We start from the raw sequence: 19554 nt of genomic DNA, 5'->3' as shown, positions 1-19554 counted from the left end.
AACACGTTTCTAATTGTCTTGTTATATGTTAGTGTGTTACATGTTAGAAGTTCTGGGTGTAATTTAGTTAAGGCATTGTACAACCGAGGGCCAAAATGTATGCTATGCTTTAGACCAGCAGATGTGAGACATTTAGGTTCTACTAATGTTGAATTAATATTTCGTCTTGTGTCATAATTGTGTGTCTGTAATACAAACTTATTACGATTTTTATGATAAAATTTTAACAGCGTATACTTATAAATTTGTTCAATATTCAATACATTAAATTCAGAATAAATTAATTTGGTTGGATAATCGAAACGTTTCTTCAAACAAATTTTAATTATTCGTTTTTGTAGTAAATTTAACGGACTAAGATTAATTTTTGTACTTCCACCCCAAACAATTATACCATATTGAATGATAGACTGAATAATGGCCAAATAAACATTTCGTAGAACTCTAATAGGTAAGCAGCATCGAAGATTAACGAATTTATAAATTGTTTTACGAAGCCTCTCACAAAGATAAGTAATGTGATGAAGCCATTTCAAATTCTGATCAATAATGATACCCAGATATTTGACATACGTGGCTTCTTTCAAAGGTGGACATTTACAACTTTTGGGATCTAAACAATTTTCACTGTGTATTATTAGTCTATATTTGTCTTCGACGACAATGAATGACGTCTACGACGAAGATGGAGATGATGACAATCAAGTGATTATTAACAGCTGGTTAATAACAGATGATGATTGTATGGTGGGGATTGAGGGGTGAATGATTTTCACGGATGAAAATAACGGATGGAAATACATAACATAACTACGATGATACGTGAAAATTAAAGCTCGGAACTTGGGGACTTGTGTGACGTGTGCATGAGTAAGGTTACAGGTACAACGTACACAAAGCTCACCCTGCAAGTGCTCAGGGACAGTCGTGTGTACTAAGAAAGTGGTCACATCGAATGACAGGAAGACGGACGAGGAGACTGTGTCGTGTCGAAGCCAATGACATTCAGATAATTAATTAGAGGTAAACGGTCTGTTTGAAAATAAGAAAATACGTATTATTCGAATGGGTATTGTATGCGTTTGAAAATATATTTCTTAAAATTTAGGTACAGAATTTCGTGGAGGAATTCTGAGGAGATACATTATTTTATTCGAATGGAGACTTTATATTTTGTAACTTGTGTCAAACACAAACTAGAGATTGGAAACGGGCATTCATTGAAATACATTCCAGTCCCTTAAATCGGTGGAAAATTTGTCCATAGCCATGGATCAAGTCGTAGTGGAACCTTCCTTAGTAGTGACATAGAAATTGAAAACTATTTTCGAGACAAATTTAGGATACTTATCTTTCTCAGATACGAGATCAGCTAGCAACTAATGAAAATCGAACAGGAAACAGTGACAGTGAAAACATTCAATACTTTATTTCGGCCTAAGACTTTATAATACAATTACAAACCATTTTCCAAATTTGAAATTTTTTTAAATTGAAGCTTTTAAAAAATAAATTTGTAAAATTATCCACGATATAATATAATATAAGAAATTTACGTATTTTTTTTTATCTTTTATTTCTGTCTACTATATTCTTGTTTTTATTGAATATCACTGGCATCTGTCGAATTGTCAATTTATATTAAATGTGTATTTTTCTCTCTTTTTCTCTTTCTTCTTTATTCTTGCTATTGTGTTGTATTTATTGGTTTGAATTAAGTTACTTACTGTATTTAGTAAACTGTCCTTGTAAATTATATGTTATATTATTGACTAAGACCACACCGTACTCGAGTCTGGCTCTTACGGTAGTGGCTAGAAACATTTTTGTTTTATAAATGTAATTTGTATTCAGTAGGTAGCTAGTTAAAATAAATAAAATAAAAAATTAATTTTGCTCCCGTCACTTCATGTGACGTGGAAATAGGTATCTTTCGTTTCAAATCATGTTTAACTAACAGACGAAGAAGGTATGGGTTCGAAAAATATTCGAATGTATGTAGTCATACACTGTAATAAAATGTACAGAGCAGAACTTAAATTTGATATATTTTGCATGTTTATTTATATATATGGTATAAAATTACTTGTTTCAACCTACCATAATATTATCATTATGTTGTTCCAGCCAGGAACCACTTTTATAGCAGACCTTACAGTACCTCTGTGCTGGAAGCGGGAGTTTGTTGACATTGAAGTCCGGTCGCTTAGCCACGTTCAAAGACACAAGTCCCCAAGTTCCGAGCTTTGGTGATAATGGTTACAAAAGGATCAAATATCATTACGAGTAATGGTTCATAATGACGAATAGCGAGTGCATCGCAATGGATGGTAATGGATCATGTTTGTTTTGTTATATTTTTATGAGTGGATGACTGTAACGAAGGCAACCTGCACCGTATGCAGGGCACTTGTCTCATGTGAACAAGCCAGCTGGTTGCACGGAGCTCTAGCTAGGGTGTGGTGGTCCCAGGGCTGTAAATGCTTTTTACCAGCCCGGGTTCTGACCTTCATCACGCAACGAACGCACAGTCGTGGGACACCGCCTTGTGAGATATTCATCTGTAGCACACACACGTGCAAAAACCAGAGTCCTTGACTTTGGCATGCTACACTTAATTCAAACACAAATTTTATTATTATAATGTAAAGCAAGACTTCACTAAAAACAATGTATTGTTTACATGGCAACTAGAATTGATAGGAATAGTATGCTAGCAGTTGAGTCTGATATTCGTGTGTTGAAACCCAGTCAAGGGCAATGGATTTTAAAGAGTGGTAAAATCATTAACATGCTTTCCTCTAGATAGTATCTAGAATTATGTCCGTATTCTATAATTTCGGTATATATATTTCTCACAAATTGTCCTACTTTATTAACGTATGATATTATTCTTCTGTATGTTAATATTATATTATGCTCGACCATGCCGAAATGTAGTAATTATACACCTGGTAGCAGACCTTTAATGCATGACATTAAAGGTCAGGTCTTTCAGCCAATGACGACTCAGGTTACAACTGTTCAGCCAATGACAGGTCAGCTTTCTACCGTTATAAAACCGCAAGTATCGATTATTCTCGGATATGCAATCGAAAGAGAATTAGCGAAAAGTCATGGAGGCTGGAAATCCAATACTTTCGCAGAAGGTTATGTTCTGTTACTATAATAATTAGCGTTAATTGTAAATAATATTCAAATAAATTCAATTTGTCATCTCGTTTTTCAATGTCTAATTTAATTTCAATGTTATCTCTGTAGGTTCTTATGGCCTAGCAAGGTCAATGTGGACATCTGTTCCTCGGAAAAAATCAATACTTTCGCGTCTGCGCACATCTCACAACATACGGGACATTGCTAAAAAATTAATAATATCAAGTTAGAAATATGGTCGAGCATAAAAAGTCGTATGAAACTCGCCTATAATGGTAATTAAGACGCTCGTATGAAAATTATGAAACTCGCTTGCGCTCGTTTCATAAATATCCATACTCACTTGTTAATTACCTTCATTATAGGTTCGTTGCATAATGTACTATTATATAATTTCATTGTAGCTGTATTTTTAATTTTAGTTTCTATTTCATTTTATTTGCTATATTCCTCTTATATTAATAATTAGACAGTGGATATGGGATGACTTATCGTTGGATAAAGGTGCACATTTACTATGTGTTACATTTTTTTTTTATTCAGACCATTCCATTGGCTCAACAGGTTTAAACGTAAACAGACGACGTCAACATGCTACTGTATCTCCGTAGTCAGAAGGAAAAGAAAAATGAAGTACTGTAGCACATACCTCGTCATCATTGATGGAAATACTAGCGTGTCTTTGCAAAACGTTTCGTTTAGACCCGCACAACTAAATGATGATGATGATGATTATGGTGGTGGTGGTTGAGCTTTTTTAATTTCCGAGAATTGAAAGAAAACATACCGCTCGTGTATCGTACGTTATTTTGTGCGAAGATCGTTTATTACATACCTGAAAGAGGAATTTCTAGTTAGTTGCAATGAAATCTCCATCTTGGTTTCTGTTCAATGTCAATGACGCGCAAATTTGCAAAACAAAAATATCTATCTTCAACATTGTTGCTTTAAAATGTTTTCTGTGTTTACTATACTCCAGCAGGCCGTGATATACGTCTGTCTTTTTTTTTCCCCCCAGTCTATAAATGCGAACTTAGAACAAACGGCTTCCTTAATGTTACATGCATCACGAATGCAGTAACTTTAATGGAATTGTAGAGTTTACTTAATTTTTGCAAATATTTAAAAACAATAATTAACAGTGCAATTTAGGTGAAATTGCAGTGGTAAGTTTGCAATTTATAATTATTATTATATTGAACGTCTCTAAAATAATATGTTAAAAGCCTAAAGCAGTAAAATCAATATGTCACTCAAGCGTTAAGAATAGGGAAATTGTTATGTGTGTTAGGTTGGGTATACTGAATGTGGAATTTTAGACTTACCGCTGATTGATTTTGTGCGGAAACCAAGCAAATACACAAGATCTCGCACAAAATCTATGATCTTTTGCCATCTATGCTTTAAGTACCATCAGAATTACATTTGTTTCTGGTATAATTTCGTGAAAAATTTAAATAAAAATATCACGAAATTAGCCGAGTGTGCCCTACTTCAGTGACTGTAAGTAAAAAGACAATTTTTTTTTTTTTGTAAAAAGTGTGGTGTGTTCATGATCCAGTCTGAAATCCCGTGCTATGCTGAGATCAATATCGCTCTCTGTGAAATATCGTAATTTATATCAAATTAATCCCTTTCATAGAAGTAACAAATATATGCAATTGTACCACAATGAATTTAATTAAACTCCAGCTCATATAGGCTATGTAACATATTTTTTTAGTCGTGTATAATTAATATAATTCCGACATTCTAAATGACGTGATACAATTTGTATCGTTCCATGGTGCATGAGTAATACAGAATTATCCGCTCACAAATTTTCGCAATGAAATAATTTTATATTTTCTGATTACAAGGAAGACTACCGCTGTGTTTAGTGGATATCAGATACGCTTCCCATCCAAGCGGTCCGTGGTTGAATTCTCTGTGTCGAGGGAGATTTATCCCCATTCCACTGGCGTGAATCTGTTCCTTGTCTTATACAGGGACAACATTTTATTTTTACTAACATTTTTAATATTAACCTAGGTATACCTTTGAATTAACGGATCGAGAACCGGAAACACCGTTTGCTACCCCCTTCCACGACTGGAGTTCGATGATGCTGGCGTAATATACAAACAAATCACTTTACTAAGTACAGGAGGGAAGAAAAGTAGTTCATCCATTTACGTAAACTAGGAAATATCGCAATTTTGAGTTTGATAATTTTCATTAGGTTTTTGTTTAATCAATATACAGTACTGTATTAACAATAAGTGTTTTTACTCACGAACTGAGCTATCCATGGGGAGGTATTCATTATGCAGTGTATAAGGGATACTGTCTACAGCACATTAGCGTACAATATAGAGAATGAAGTTAAATTGAAAAATAATCATAATATGTATATTTAAACACATTTTTGAAAATGGTGGCCGTTCAGTTCTTTTGTTCATATTATCGCACTATAGGCTATTGCATCTAATTCCAATTATTACCAGTTTCGTCCTCCGTACTAGTAACTCACGTTGAAATAATTCTGTACCTACTCTATAAAAGAGTACCTTACGTACTGTAAATTCAATCTTCACTTGTGCCCGACCCGCACAGATAAAATTATTTATACATGCTATCTACTGTCCATCCAAGTGGTTATGTCGTAGGGTCGTAGAAAGGGGGAAAATCACGTGACAATTAATTACTCAACAAGGCCCTTTTATTTAAGTATTTTAAACAGTTGTATAATATTAAGTAGACGTCCAATTCCTAACAGAAGTTATTGTTTTCAGAAAAGAGCTAAGACAGGCCAGCCACTAGCCCTTACAGAGAGGCGAGCATAAGCAAGTGGGGGAAAATCGGGATGCGACGTAGGCAAACGGACGACAGTACCTGTGCGAAAATATCCAATATTGAAAGCTCTTTCGTCACTGGAAAACGCGAAATATTTCTGAAACATATTATACTCACTGACTCACTGCGGTCTTGGTTCTGTGTGCAGATCAGTTGGAACGTCACTAGTAGAAGGGGGTGGGAGTGAAGTACATTCAAAAACTCAGGTACAATAAAATTGAAGTGAAAATAAAATGATGTCCCTGTACCTGTCCTGTGACTTCTCCGGAGTGGTTTTGCATCATATTGACCACACGGTCGGGGTAGCCAGTCCAGCATTGGTCCAGAGTTACCGTCCCTTACACCGTACAGCAATGTAAATCGATACAACGGAGTAGTTTAAATAATGAGTCAAAGGAGAAAATTCCCTTCAAACTACGCACACAGATACCAACAACAGAAAAACAAATATACAGTAAAAATTAACTTACTTACAACTTACTTATTTAGGTATGGCTTTTAAGGAACCCGGAGGTTCACTGCCGCCCTTACATAAGCCCGCCATCGATCCCTATCCTGTGCAAGATTAATCCAGTCTCTATCATCATATCCCACTTCCCTCAAATTCATTTTAATATTATCCTCCCATCTACGTCTCGGTCTCCCCAAATGTATAGAAATTAGCTACCCATGTTAATTTTAAAGATGTGTAAACTTACATGAAATGTTTCATTAAGAAAAATATGAACCTACAAGCTAATGCTATGGATGAATATATAATAGGATGCGAAACTTACTGAGTTTCCCGTAACACATGCTAGAGGCACTAATGTAGAAACTGATTTTGCTGCCATCTGTTGGACGGAGGAGAACTTATTGCATCTAGCAACGCACCAAGTAGCGAAAAGAAAAACTAATTACTCCATGCATTTAACAGCGCACCCGGTGACGAAAATGTTAAATTTCCCCCTAATCGATATTCTAAACTAACCCAATTTAAAATGAAACATTTACATTTTTATTTCTCACCGCATCTTCCACTGAAAATTTTTACCGGAGCCAACAGGAAGATAAAAGAGACGATCTATTTTACACTACCCAATTAAAATATAAACAAACAGAGACAGAAAATAAAGCAAAAGGTTAGATAATTGGGATTGTATTCTTTGGGTATTTATTGTACAGCACAGTGGAAAAGTCTGCAAGAATACTTAGATAGTTCAATTTATTATATTACTATTACTTTACAATACATTTAACAACACTATTTTTACAACGTCCATAAACATCACTGTTCAACATACACCGCTTATACACACACTTGGTATCACTTTATGTCCGCTTGATAATTGAAGTGGAATGCAACTGTTTTAATAAAAATTAAACTGAATCAACAAATCCTTCTTGGCTATTAACCGTCCATAGAGTTCAATGACGATTGTATACTGGGTGTTCATTTCAAAGTGTGTCATGACGGCACTGTTGGTGAGTCAGCGATTTGAAGCGAGTTTCAGCTTTTATGTCAGAGAAGTTGCCTATTAATCAAGGCGTTCAATCTGAACTTAAGAACGAGTACGGTATAACTTGAACATCGTAGCAACAGATGGCGGTCTGTACGGTCTGTGTGCTACCATAGCCTCTTTCGAACTGTGTTTTGCGCTGGCAAGTCGTACCCAGGGTATTTGTTATCATCGGTTGCGTACGGCAACATTCCACAATACAAATCAAATGCTCCGTGTCCATGTTGACCGTCAAAGTTAATGTCAACAAATACTGTACGTAAGTAATTGTCTTAACCCTCTCCCCATATCCCGACAGTAAGAAAAAAACTCACCTCAGTACATGTTTTCAAACAGTTCACATTCCTGCCACTGCAGGCGTTACCGTACGTATCGGTAAGTACTCTTCAGAAAGAACGCCGTACTTGGTAGGCAACTTCTCTTGCATATAGGTTTTACGCCTTTGCGGAGATGTAGGAAGATTGAATTCTCTAGGCTCATCGGCTAGCCACATGACGACATGCACCGAGCCATGACACACTTTGAACTGAACACCCAGTAGTTTGGCACAACTGGTAACAAGAGAACAGCTAATCATAACACACTACTGCCATCTAGCGGATTATTTGTAATGATGAGATGGTACAGTAGTACATTTTCAAGACAATCTAGTATTTTAAAAAGTGAATTAAAGTTTTATTGTATTAGAATATTTCATTTCTTCTAATCTTTATATACTTTCTTCTATTCGTGTAATAGACAATTAAATCCCATTCGAGTTTTGATTTTCTCTAGATAAATCAAAAACTCTAGTGAGATTACTGTTGATATCACACTAGGCCTAAACACTGCATTGCAATAGACAGCAAAGATATTCAATGGCATGCAGTGTTGCCCAATTCTGCAATAAAAAATTCTTTGAATTAAATTTTATCGCTAATATTTTCGTCTCCAATTTCATTCTGGATTCACACGATTGAGCGCGAATTTCGTGATAACCTGCAGACGAAAAATAAATGACGCAAGACAAAAATAGAACACTATGAATATTGTGTCAACTGCGAGAACGATATATATCATGGGGCTTTCGAAATAAAATTCTTCCTATAGAGAACCGATTCCTTATCCGTTCGGTCAACGATATGCAGCAAAAAATTTAATATCAGTGGGTACCGAAATATTATAATATTTATCCGTTACTGAGCCATGAAATGGAACATTCTGTTATGATTTGAATATTGAAGCACGAGTCAGAAACCTGAGTTTATTGGAAATACAAAAATAAATACAGGAATGATTGAAATTATTTGATAACAATTTAACGCTTTGTGAATTTTGAATGTTTGAGCGGCGCATTCATCTGTCCATCGCAGGCATGTTTTGTGAATACAATTTTCATTCGCACTCACGGTTCTTCCAGAATCAGTCGGTCTTTCACACTGAGGATGGAATATTACGAAAATTTAGATTTCATTGAAGAGAAGAGAATAAAGGAAATAAACTCCTAAAAACATGTCCCTTGGACTGAAGATTCCTTTCTTATTTAAGTCCATTCTTTAGAAGGAATCACGCAGCTTTCTTATCATAATCATAATCATAATCATCGTCATAAACCGTGTGTTCTCTATTTTTTCATGCCAAAGAAATGTCCCAACTCTTTTGGCAGAACCTAAATGTCACACTACAGCTGGATTAAGACACAGTAGGAATTATGGACCAAGACTATACAATTCAGTATTGAAAAATAATCCAGACCTAAGCAATTTACACATTCTTAAGTTTAAAAATAAAGGGAAAAAAGTTTTTATAATCTTTGATAAATTTTATTATTATTTTAAGTGTTCTAGCATTATATTATGTTACTAATATTTATTATATTTATCTGATGCATGTAACCTATAAGATAAAACATTGTAATAAATATAAATAGATCATTTTCTTAATTTATAACAGTGTATATCTCCAATAAATGATTTCTTAGCATCGCCACAGATACACTTGATTGTACTTGTCACTATCTCTGTCGCTAGAGAGTTCTTGAAATTTATATTTTCCCCGCCATTCATAAAATATTTTGATATGATACCTCTTGCACAAAAGGGGAGATCTATAACTGAAACTTGATTAATATATTTCAGTATTATTTGTATTTATCCTGGTAATAATGAACAGTTTGACTCGTAGACATTTTGTTTTTTCAGCATTAACTTCCCATGATTGTACGAGAAGATTCGAAGAGAACGGCAGTTACGTAGACCTTCAGCTCCCCCCTACTACCATTAATGCACAACACAATGTCAATACGGCGGTTGCTGTCGTCTGCGATACAACGAACTTTTCTGTTGATTTTCGAGTTTGTCATTTTTCCGGTTTATTATATGCTTATTTAAGTTGTGTTAACTCTCGTTAAGTGGTTTTATATTTTATTTTATCCGTCCTAGTATTTATTTTATTATTGTAAATATTTTTCTTTTATTTTTATTATTAATATTATTATTATTATTATTATTACTGAATTAATTTGTATTACTATCTTTGTATCATCTCCGTCACGGTTATTCTATTATTATTATTATTATTATTATTATTATTATTATTATTATTACTACTACTACTATTATTTCTATCATCAACATTATTATTGACCTCTGTAAAATTTATGTAGACTACTGGACTGTACCCGAGCACGAGCATATACTCATTCCGTGTATCTATTTCATATCTATCATTTCAAATGTTAAAATGTGAATAAATTTGAAATTTGAAATCTTTCTGAGAGTCTTCCAATAGATCGTCTTCCGAAAGATAACCCAAGGGAGCTTTTGGCCTTTAGCTTTTCGGCATTCCTTCTACGCGGATCTTCCAGTTAGTTATGTATTATGAAGTAGGAATTCAGTCACGGGTTTAACTTCTAATACTTCCCAAATATCCTTATTTGTTTTTTTTTTATCCAAAATTATGTATCCCGCTCCTCTTCTCTTGACTCTCATTTCACTAGGATATCCCTTTTCGTCACTGTCCGGGTTTCAGAACCATAGGCTAAAGTAGATATTGCCAAGATGATAATGCATGAGGTTTTAAAATTTATATCTTTCTCTTCACCTCTGATTGAGGTTCTGGCTGATATATCTATTATCAGGAAGAACAATAATTATTTGTATACATCTGGAGTCTGCTATTATTCGGTTAAGAAAATTTTGTTGTCCAGTCTACTTAAAAAAAAAAACTGTAAGTCAGTATTTACAAAAGTTATATTACCAGTTGTTCTGTTCTGTATTGTTTTGAAACTTGGACTCTCACTTTCAGAGAGGAACGATGTTAGGGTGTTCGAGAATAAGGTGCTTAGGAAAATATTTGGGGCCAAGAGGGATAAAGTTACACGAGAATGGAGGAAGTTATACAACGCAGAACTACACGCATTGTATTCTTCACCTAACATAATTAGAAACATTAAATTCAGACGTTTGAGATTGGCAGGGCTTGTAGCACGTATGGGTGAATCCAGAACTGCATATACAGTAGAATGTTAGAAGATCTCAGGAAAAAAAAAAAAACCTTTAGGGAGGTCGAGACAGAGATGAGAGGATAGTGTTAAAATGGATAAGAGGGTGATGGGATATGATGGTAGGGACTGGATTAATCTTACTCAGGATAGAGACCGATGGCGGGCTTATGTGAGGGCGGCAATGAACCTCCGGGTTTCTTAAAACCATTTGTAAGTAGCCTAAGTAAGCTCTGAAGTCTGATTAGTGTAATATGTTACTAGTGGGCGATGAGGGCAAGGAGGAAAGAAACTGGGCACCCTTCCCCTGGCTTAGCTGCCTCATGAGTGCTGCCTTATTGGTGTCATTTATGAGGTTTCAACCAAACTTCTGGCTGTTGAATAAACATGTGCACACATCTCTTTCATTTGAGATATTATAGCGTAAGTTTTAAATCCATATAGAGTGTTAGTTGGGAGGACGGAGGGAAAAAGATCTTTTGGGAAGCCGAGACGTAGATGGGAGGATAATATTCAAAAGGATTTGAGTGAGGTAGGATATAATGATAGAGACTGGATGAATCTTGCATAGGTTAGGGACCGATGGTAGGCTTATGTGAGAGCGGCAATGAACCTTTGGGTGCCTTAAAAACAATAATTAATTAATTAATTAATTAAATAAGCAAGTAATCTTTATATACTTTCTTCTAATCGTATAATAGTCGATTAAATCCCACTCGAGTTTTGATTTTCTCTGGCTAATCAAAACCTCTAGTGAGATTACTGTTGATAAAAGGAAAGATAAATATAGGTAAACTTTAAATTCAGAAAAATTAATAGTAATGGTAACAAATAATACATCATAATAGAGAAAACGTATCAATGGGAGATTTTCGACATATTTAGTAATGCTGCCCAAGTCATATTAATCACCTCAAAGAAATAATATACAGATAACAATAAATTTTTTAAATATTTCTGCAAAACAACATTCGGCAAACAAAGAAACAAATGCTCTGGAGGTGATAAAAACAAAGAAATGCTAGGGAAATTATAAAAAAGAAACAAATGGTAGAAAGGTGATAAAATTGTAGGATAAGCAGAAATGATTGGTTGAAACACGTCGTTCCGTACCGTTTTATTGGTCAAAAGTAGTATAATGTAGTAAACGTGCAATAATTCTATAAAAACGCAGTAATTTTTCTTTCTGGGTTACGAAGTTACCACAGAATATAAATTAACATAGGGCAATTGATGTTAAACACACATGAAGATGCATTGTTATTTATGGCAAACTAAAATCATGCTCGTTATACCGAAATCGCTACACATGCATTGCAGCAGGCAGGAATTACGTAAATGAACAAAAAGGAAATAACAGAATTTTTTTGTCATTAAACGGGAAATGCTTTCTGACGTGACCTTTGTCTTAGTATGCTGATACATTACCATTATTGGAAGGAGGAGTAAAGGCATGTGCCATCATCTTTATCCCCCTCTCTACTTGTTACTGCAAGCAATGGAGAGAGGTCTCCGAGCCAGCACGACTTAGGAATCTCATTTCAGTGACATTAAAGGGGGGACGTGAAGCATCTTACGTCGTGTTTGTGTTTTAAAAGTCAAATAGTAATGTCTGTGAGGCACATTTTAATTTATTCAGAATCGAATCGGTACTGACATTTCCATGACGTCAACCATACTTCATCCCATATCCACTCGCGTGATCCTCTCCCGTCCCAACCCTCGGGACTCAGAGTTCGGCATAGAACCACTTCATTATTCAGGGAATCTTTCACTGACTCCGGCGGACCGTGCTTGGAATCTAGGCGCCACTTCGAGACTCAATCATAGAGGAAAGATACTCTACCATAGGCTGTGCTGTCTTACTTTTTTCCTCCTCATGGAAAAGCATAATATACAGAGTGGAAGTGAAATAATCCTGCAGATTGAAAGGGATGATAGGGTACACTTAACTGCATAGATAACCTTACTTACTTACTTACAAATGGCTTTTAAGGAACCCGAAGGTTCATTGCCGCCCTCACATAAGCCCGCCATCTGTCCCTATCCTGTGCAAAATTAATCCAGTCTCTATCATCATACCCCACCTCCCTCAAATCCATTTTAATATTATCCTCTCACCTACGTCTCGGCCTCCCTAAAGGTCTTTTTCCCTCCGGTCTCCCAACTAACACTCTATATGCATTTCTGGATTCGCCCATACGTGCTACATCCCCTGCCTATCTCAAACGTCTGGATTTAATGTTCCTTATTATGTCAGGTGAAGAATATAATGCGTGCAGTTCTGTGTTGTATAACTTTCTCCATTCTCCTGTAACTTCATCCCGCTTAGCCCCAAATATTTTCCTAAGCACCTTATTCTCAAACACCCTTAACCTATGTTCCTCTCTCAGAGTGAGAGTCCAAGCTTCACAACCATATAGAAGAACCGGTAATATAACTGTTTTATAAATTCTAGCTTTCAGATTTTTGGACAGCGGACTGGATGATAAGAGCTTCTCAACCGAATAATAACACGCATTTCCCATATTTATTCTGCGTTTAATTTCCTCCCGAGTGTCATTTATATTTGTTACAGTTGCTCCAAGATATTTGAATTTTTCCACCTCTTCGAAGGATAAATCTCCAATTTTTATATTTCCATTTCGTACAATATTCTGGTCACGAGACATAATCATATACTTTGTCTTTTCGGGATTTACTTCCAAACCGATCGCTTTACTTGCTTCAAGTAAAATTTCCGTGTTTTCCCTAATCGTTTGTGTATTTTCTCCTAACATATTCACTCATCTGCATAGACAAGAAGCTGATGTAACCCGTTCAATTCCAAACCCTGCCTGTTATCCTGAACTTCCTAATGGCATATTCTAGAGCGAAGTTAAAAAGTAAAGGTGATAGTGCATCTCCCTGCTTTAGTCCGCAGTGAATTGGAAAAGGATCAGATAGAAACTGACCTATACGGACAGATAACCTACATTACGTTTTGTGATTAAATTGCACGGTTAATTAGAAAATTAAGTTTGAAGTTTCAGCAGTCCGGCAACATCGCCGCTAACACACTCTACTCGTGATACAGATGTAAGAGGTCAACAAACACAAGTCTGTCTACCTTAGTGAACTACCTCCCATCTCCCTCTCTGGCTGCAATGTTGCAAGCTGGTCCCATCGGCCAGTGTCTTCAAATTAGTGGGTTTAAATTAAATTTACACGAAAACAGTCCAAGCTATTGAATTACGCCAGAGGGATAAATTATTCTTTATTAAATTTTCTATCGATATGGATAAAAATCACGACCCTATTGGCAATAGTTACCGATTAAGAGGATGTTAGAAATTTGGGTAAAAACGTTTTTTGAGAAAACTATGAACTTTCCACCAATATGGTATTAAACTTTTTCGTTACATGGAATGTGAGCTATTCGCTCTGAAAATCTTCTGGGCTATTTCACTTTTACCCTGTAAACACAACAGACATATACTTCGCCATACAATATAACACTTGAAGCCCTGTATTGACAAAATAAATTACATAATAACTAAAAATTAACGACAACCTCGACTCAGTCTGGTCATGGACACGGAAATTTCGACTTACACTAAAACCAGAAAAATCACAGTCAATAGTTGTATGTCATCCTCGTTTGTGAAACATTATTATCATACCAAACCTTTTTTCCATTAAAATAAACAGCAATTAAATTCAGTAAAGAGCTTAGGCATACATATGGATAAAAGTATAAATTGAAACATTCAAGTTGCAGAAACTTGCAAAAAAGGATTGTTGAAAGGTTGAAATGAACTTTCAACCTTTCCTTGAAAAAGACTTTCCTCATGATATTTCAGCCAGTGTATGTGACCGTTGCCCACCCAGCATCATGATGAACTTGAGAAGCTAGGACAGACTGAGGAGATCATCGGGCTAATTACACGACATCTCCGTTCTAGTTAGATGATCGTTCACCTCTGTTGAGATATGTGGAAGTAAGGCCAATAGTCTGATGATGGATTTGGCTCTTCATGGGATCACGGACATAAAACACTAAAGTAAACTATTATCTGTGCTTTTCGAACTGGCGACTCAAGGTCAAGCAGTGGACTGCATTAGTCACGTCTGGTTACCCCGGTCCTGGACCATTCTCCCCCTCTAAAGTCAGCTGGGACAGCCGGAATTACCAGTGCTTCAATTCACAGCTTTCAGTTCAGTGACTCGTGCGTGGTTTGCACTTCTGTACGTTTGTACGTGACCTCGATCCGCCAATTCGAAATGCACAGATAATACAGTCTGATCCGTTTGGGTATGGATAATATTAATTTATTATTATTATAAAGCTATTATGACAGTAGAAAAAATTTCTTACTGGTTATATTATGATTAAAAGATAGGAGTTTCCATATATGAAAATCAACAATGTATAATCTGAATGGACAAATGAAAGTCATAGATAATTAAATTGCCTACTACAAATCAACAGCGGGCGCAATGTGTTCTTTGGTGTTCTAAATTTGAGTGCTAAAAAGAGTAAAAAGGAAATTGCGACTTAAGTATGGAATGCATAATGTAGCTAAATACGATTCTATAATGTTGTGATATCGAACATTTGTAGAAACAGGTTCTGCGTTAAAAAAACATGCAGGAAGTCTCAGGAGAAACCCAGTACGAAAAGCAGCTATCTCTTGGCTTGGTCCCCAAACTCCCCAGATCTAACCCCTCCTGACTTCTTCGTGTAGGATTTTGTTAAAGACATTGTCTATTCACAGAAACCCAGGGACTTTGATGATCTGAGAGTAAAAATTACTCAAGCTTTTCAACAGATCACCACTCTTATGTTACAAAAGACATGGCTGAATTGCATCACCGTTATGAGTTATGCAAGGTGCGCAATGGGGGTCATGTTGAGCTCTGAGGAATCTCCCATCTTTCAGTGTTGTATGCACAAAGTTTCAACAAATAAAGTTCAGTAGTAAATGTTTTACGGTGGTTGTACTTTATCCATACCCAAACGGATCACCCTGTAGTACGATAAAGATATATTTTCCGGTCTCATTTAATCAAAAGTTAGTCAAATGCAACATAACATGAAACAAAAAATTATACACCACCACCACTACTATAACCTTTAAATTGTCATTGAAATTTCGAAAGACAAGAAATAAAGAATCGTTGTATTGTAATAGGAATATGGATTTCTTACGTGAAATGGCAACTAGAGGCAAGATACGTGAAATGCCGATGTCAAGCTTCGAATCTTACATCAATTCTCGCGTAGAGCGAGACGTTTCTATGATGGAACTCCTACCACAGCCTAGTATATGCAGTCGCGAAGCTGAATACGTAGTAAATATGCATCCATAGACAGTTGCTAACCACTAGGATCGCTAATATCGCCTCATTACAGGCATTGCGAAATAGTACCGGCACAGTCAATTGTTCCTAGCACCCTCAAAACTCAAGCTTCGTGACTGTATATACTAGACCAGGCATGTCAATTCATGCCCACAGGAGCAAGCGCGCGCTTTAGAGCCCAGGAGAGCCTGAGCGCTTTACAGCGGAAAGGAAAGAGACAGACGAAAGAGGTGGTATATACCGCTTGGTCGAGCTATATTCAGGGATGGCCAGCACTGATTCAATAGATAAAGGGAAGGGAACTTATTAAAACTGTATCCATGTTAATTTTTAGATTTGTCTGAGAAGTATAAGTGCATTATAAGAATGTTAGTTTTAATTTTAATGCTCATTTTTCACAAGTTTGATTTTTTTATTCAAAATAAATATTTTTTCAAATTTTCGTATAGAAAAGTGAAATTTTCAAGAATAGGCCTATTTATTTAGTAGCCTTATAGAATGTTTTCGTAAATCTAATATACCGTATATACGTATTACTGAAGATAGTGTATTGAACATTTTGAAAATATTCGCATGGAAATTGTTTGTAAGGAAATGAATTAACAAAGCAACTACTGTTACATCATAAGCAAAATATACGTGCCCATGTGATGTAAAAGTGTCAGCTCTATAGCTTCAGCAGATTTCGAAAATAATTTAATATTCAGATGATAGGAAGTTGCTCACAAATATCACCTTAAAAGCATAATGCGATAAGAGTTTTGTTATGTAATATTAGTTACACTTAAAACAGATACAGTACCTAGATAACTTTGCTTTACACTGTAATATTGTTTTGATTAGTTTATTGATTACTTTTGTAAGGCTAAAGATACCATGAATATAAATTCCAACTTATCATGTCATACTCAATCTCTTTCTTTGGAATATCACTTTCTTTATGAATGATGTGTTTCATCCACTTAATACAGTATAATATTATACTACTATGGAATTTAAGTGAATATTCCTTCTTAACTCTCTATTATGTTATTATGATTTAAAACACAAGTACAATATTAAGAAATCAGTGTTAGTACTTCTGTTTTACAGACAATATAAATAATATTAAACAGAAAGAAGCCATATACAAATAACGACATAAAATTTCACGTTCCGTTTGAAGTTTGTGCACCATTGTTTTTTTAATCCAACAGGTTGCTTATTCATATACACAACCCTTCCTCTTTCCATACTTAGCGCTTACTGCTCGCGCACGACGTCAAGGTCAGAAAAATTCGCTTGCTTTAACATCACTGTACTAGAGTGTGCTCCTACGTCATAGATGGGCATCGTGCCTCACTTAAGAATTTGTGCCTTACTGACCTTCACAGAGCTTATCGCTCTGAGTGACATCATCTTCACAGTCCCCGTTCCTCCCTCACGTAGCTCTTAGGCGTGGGCAGATCTATATCAGTTTCATAAGCATTATCAGTGTTGACATAATGGAATTATCAAAGCAGTGTGTACGCGTTAGAAAACTATTATTTCATGAGAAATGGGAGGAAGAGTTTTTTTTCTGTTTCGAAGGGGAGAAGATACGATGTATGTATGTATGCTCGAAAATCCTATTGTGCATTAATAAATTTAATATACAACGACATTATCTCCTTATGTCATAAAGAATATGCTGAATTAGAAGGTAAGACAAATTAAATGTTATTTTTCGTACTATTCCGAAGAAAATTTATGATCTTAACATTTGCATAGTATACTAAATATGACATTATACCTTAAACACGCTGCATTTAAAGGTACGAGGAATTAAATGTTGTTTGTACGTATTATTTCCAAAAGGAATTTATAAAAAAAAATCAAATGTGTGTAGAAAACGAAATAAGATTTTCTGAAATTATTTTAGGTTGAGAATGTGCAAATCTATTAAGTTATCTTGAGAAACGCCAGAATATTCAAGAAAATAAACGTAGACAACGTGATGGAATATTATTGGCTAGTTACGCAATTTCTCGCCTGTCATTTAAATCAATTCAATAATGGAGAAATAGTAAAGAGTTATGATTAAAGCTGCCGAATTAATTTGCCAAATTGAATAAAAGTTTTCGAGTCTCTCACGTTAACCAAGCGCTTTCCTAATAATTCGCCACTGACCGCCTCAGCGATTACGATAAGGTGACGCAGGTCACAGCAGTTAATATTTCCCATCCTACTCTGCAGTGTCCTCTCCTAGTAAACAAACTACAGGGACATCATTTTAGTTTTACTAACATTTTTAATATTAACTTGGCTATACCTTTAGAGAACCGGAAAACCCGTTCGCTACCCCCTTCCACAACAGGAGTTCGATGATACTGGCGTAAAACACAAACAAATCACTTTACTAGGTATAGGAGGGAAGAAAAGTACTTCATCCATTTACGTAAACTAGGAAATATCGCCATTTTGAGTTCGATAATTTTCATTAGGATTTTTATTTAATCAAAATGCAGTAGGCCTACTGTATTAAGAATATGTTTTTTTACTCACGAACTGAGCTATCCATGCGAACGTATTCATTATGCACTGTATATTATACTGTCTACAGCACATTAGCGTACAATATAGAGAATAATGAAGTTCAATTGAAAAATAATCATAAAATGGATATTTAAACACGTTTTTGAAGATGGTAGGCATTCATTTCGATAGCCTACAGGCTTCAGTTCTTTTGTGCATATTATCGCACTATAGACTATTGCATCTAATTCCAATTACCAGTTTCGTCCTTCGTACTAGTAACTCATGTTGAAATAATTCTGTACCTACTCTATAAAAGAGTACCTTATGTAATGTAAATTCAATCTTCACTTCTGCCCGACCCGCATAGATAAAATTACTCAGACATGTTATCTACTGTCCGTCCAAGTGGTTATGCCGCAGGATCGTAGAAAGGAGGAAAATCACGTGACAGTTAATTACTTAACGAGGCCCTTTTATTTAAGTTATTTTAATCAGTTGTATAATATTACGTAAACGTCCAATTGCTAACAGAAATTAATGTTTTCAGAAAAGAGCTAAGACAGCCCTGCTTTTACAGAGGGGCGAGCAAAAGCAAGTGGGGGGAAATCGGGATGCGACGTAGGCAAACGGACAGTACCTGTGCGAAAATTTGATTCAATATTAAAAGTTCTTTCGTCACTGGAAAACGCGAACATATTTCTGGAACGTACTATACTCAGTAACTCAGTGCTGTTTACTATAAGCGGC

Source organism: Periplaneta americana, chromosome 3, assembly GCF_040183065.1.
Source record: "Periplaneta americana isolate PAMFEO1 chromosome 3, P.americana_PAMFEO1_priV1, whole genome shotgun sequence".
Classification (NCBI taxonomy): domain Eukaryota; kingdom Metazoa; phylum Arthropoda; class Insecta; order Blattodea; family Blattidae; genus Periplaneta; species Periplaneta americana.
This window is presented reverse-complemented; position numbering follows the sequence as displayed.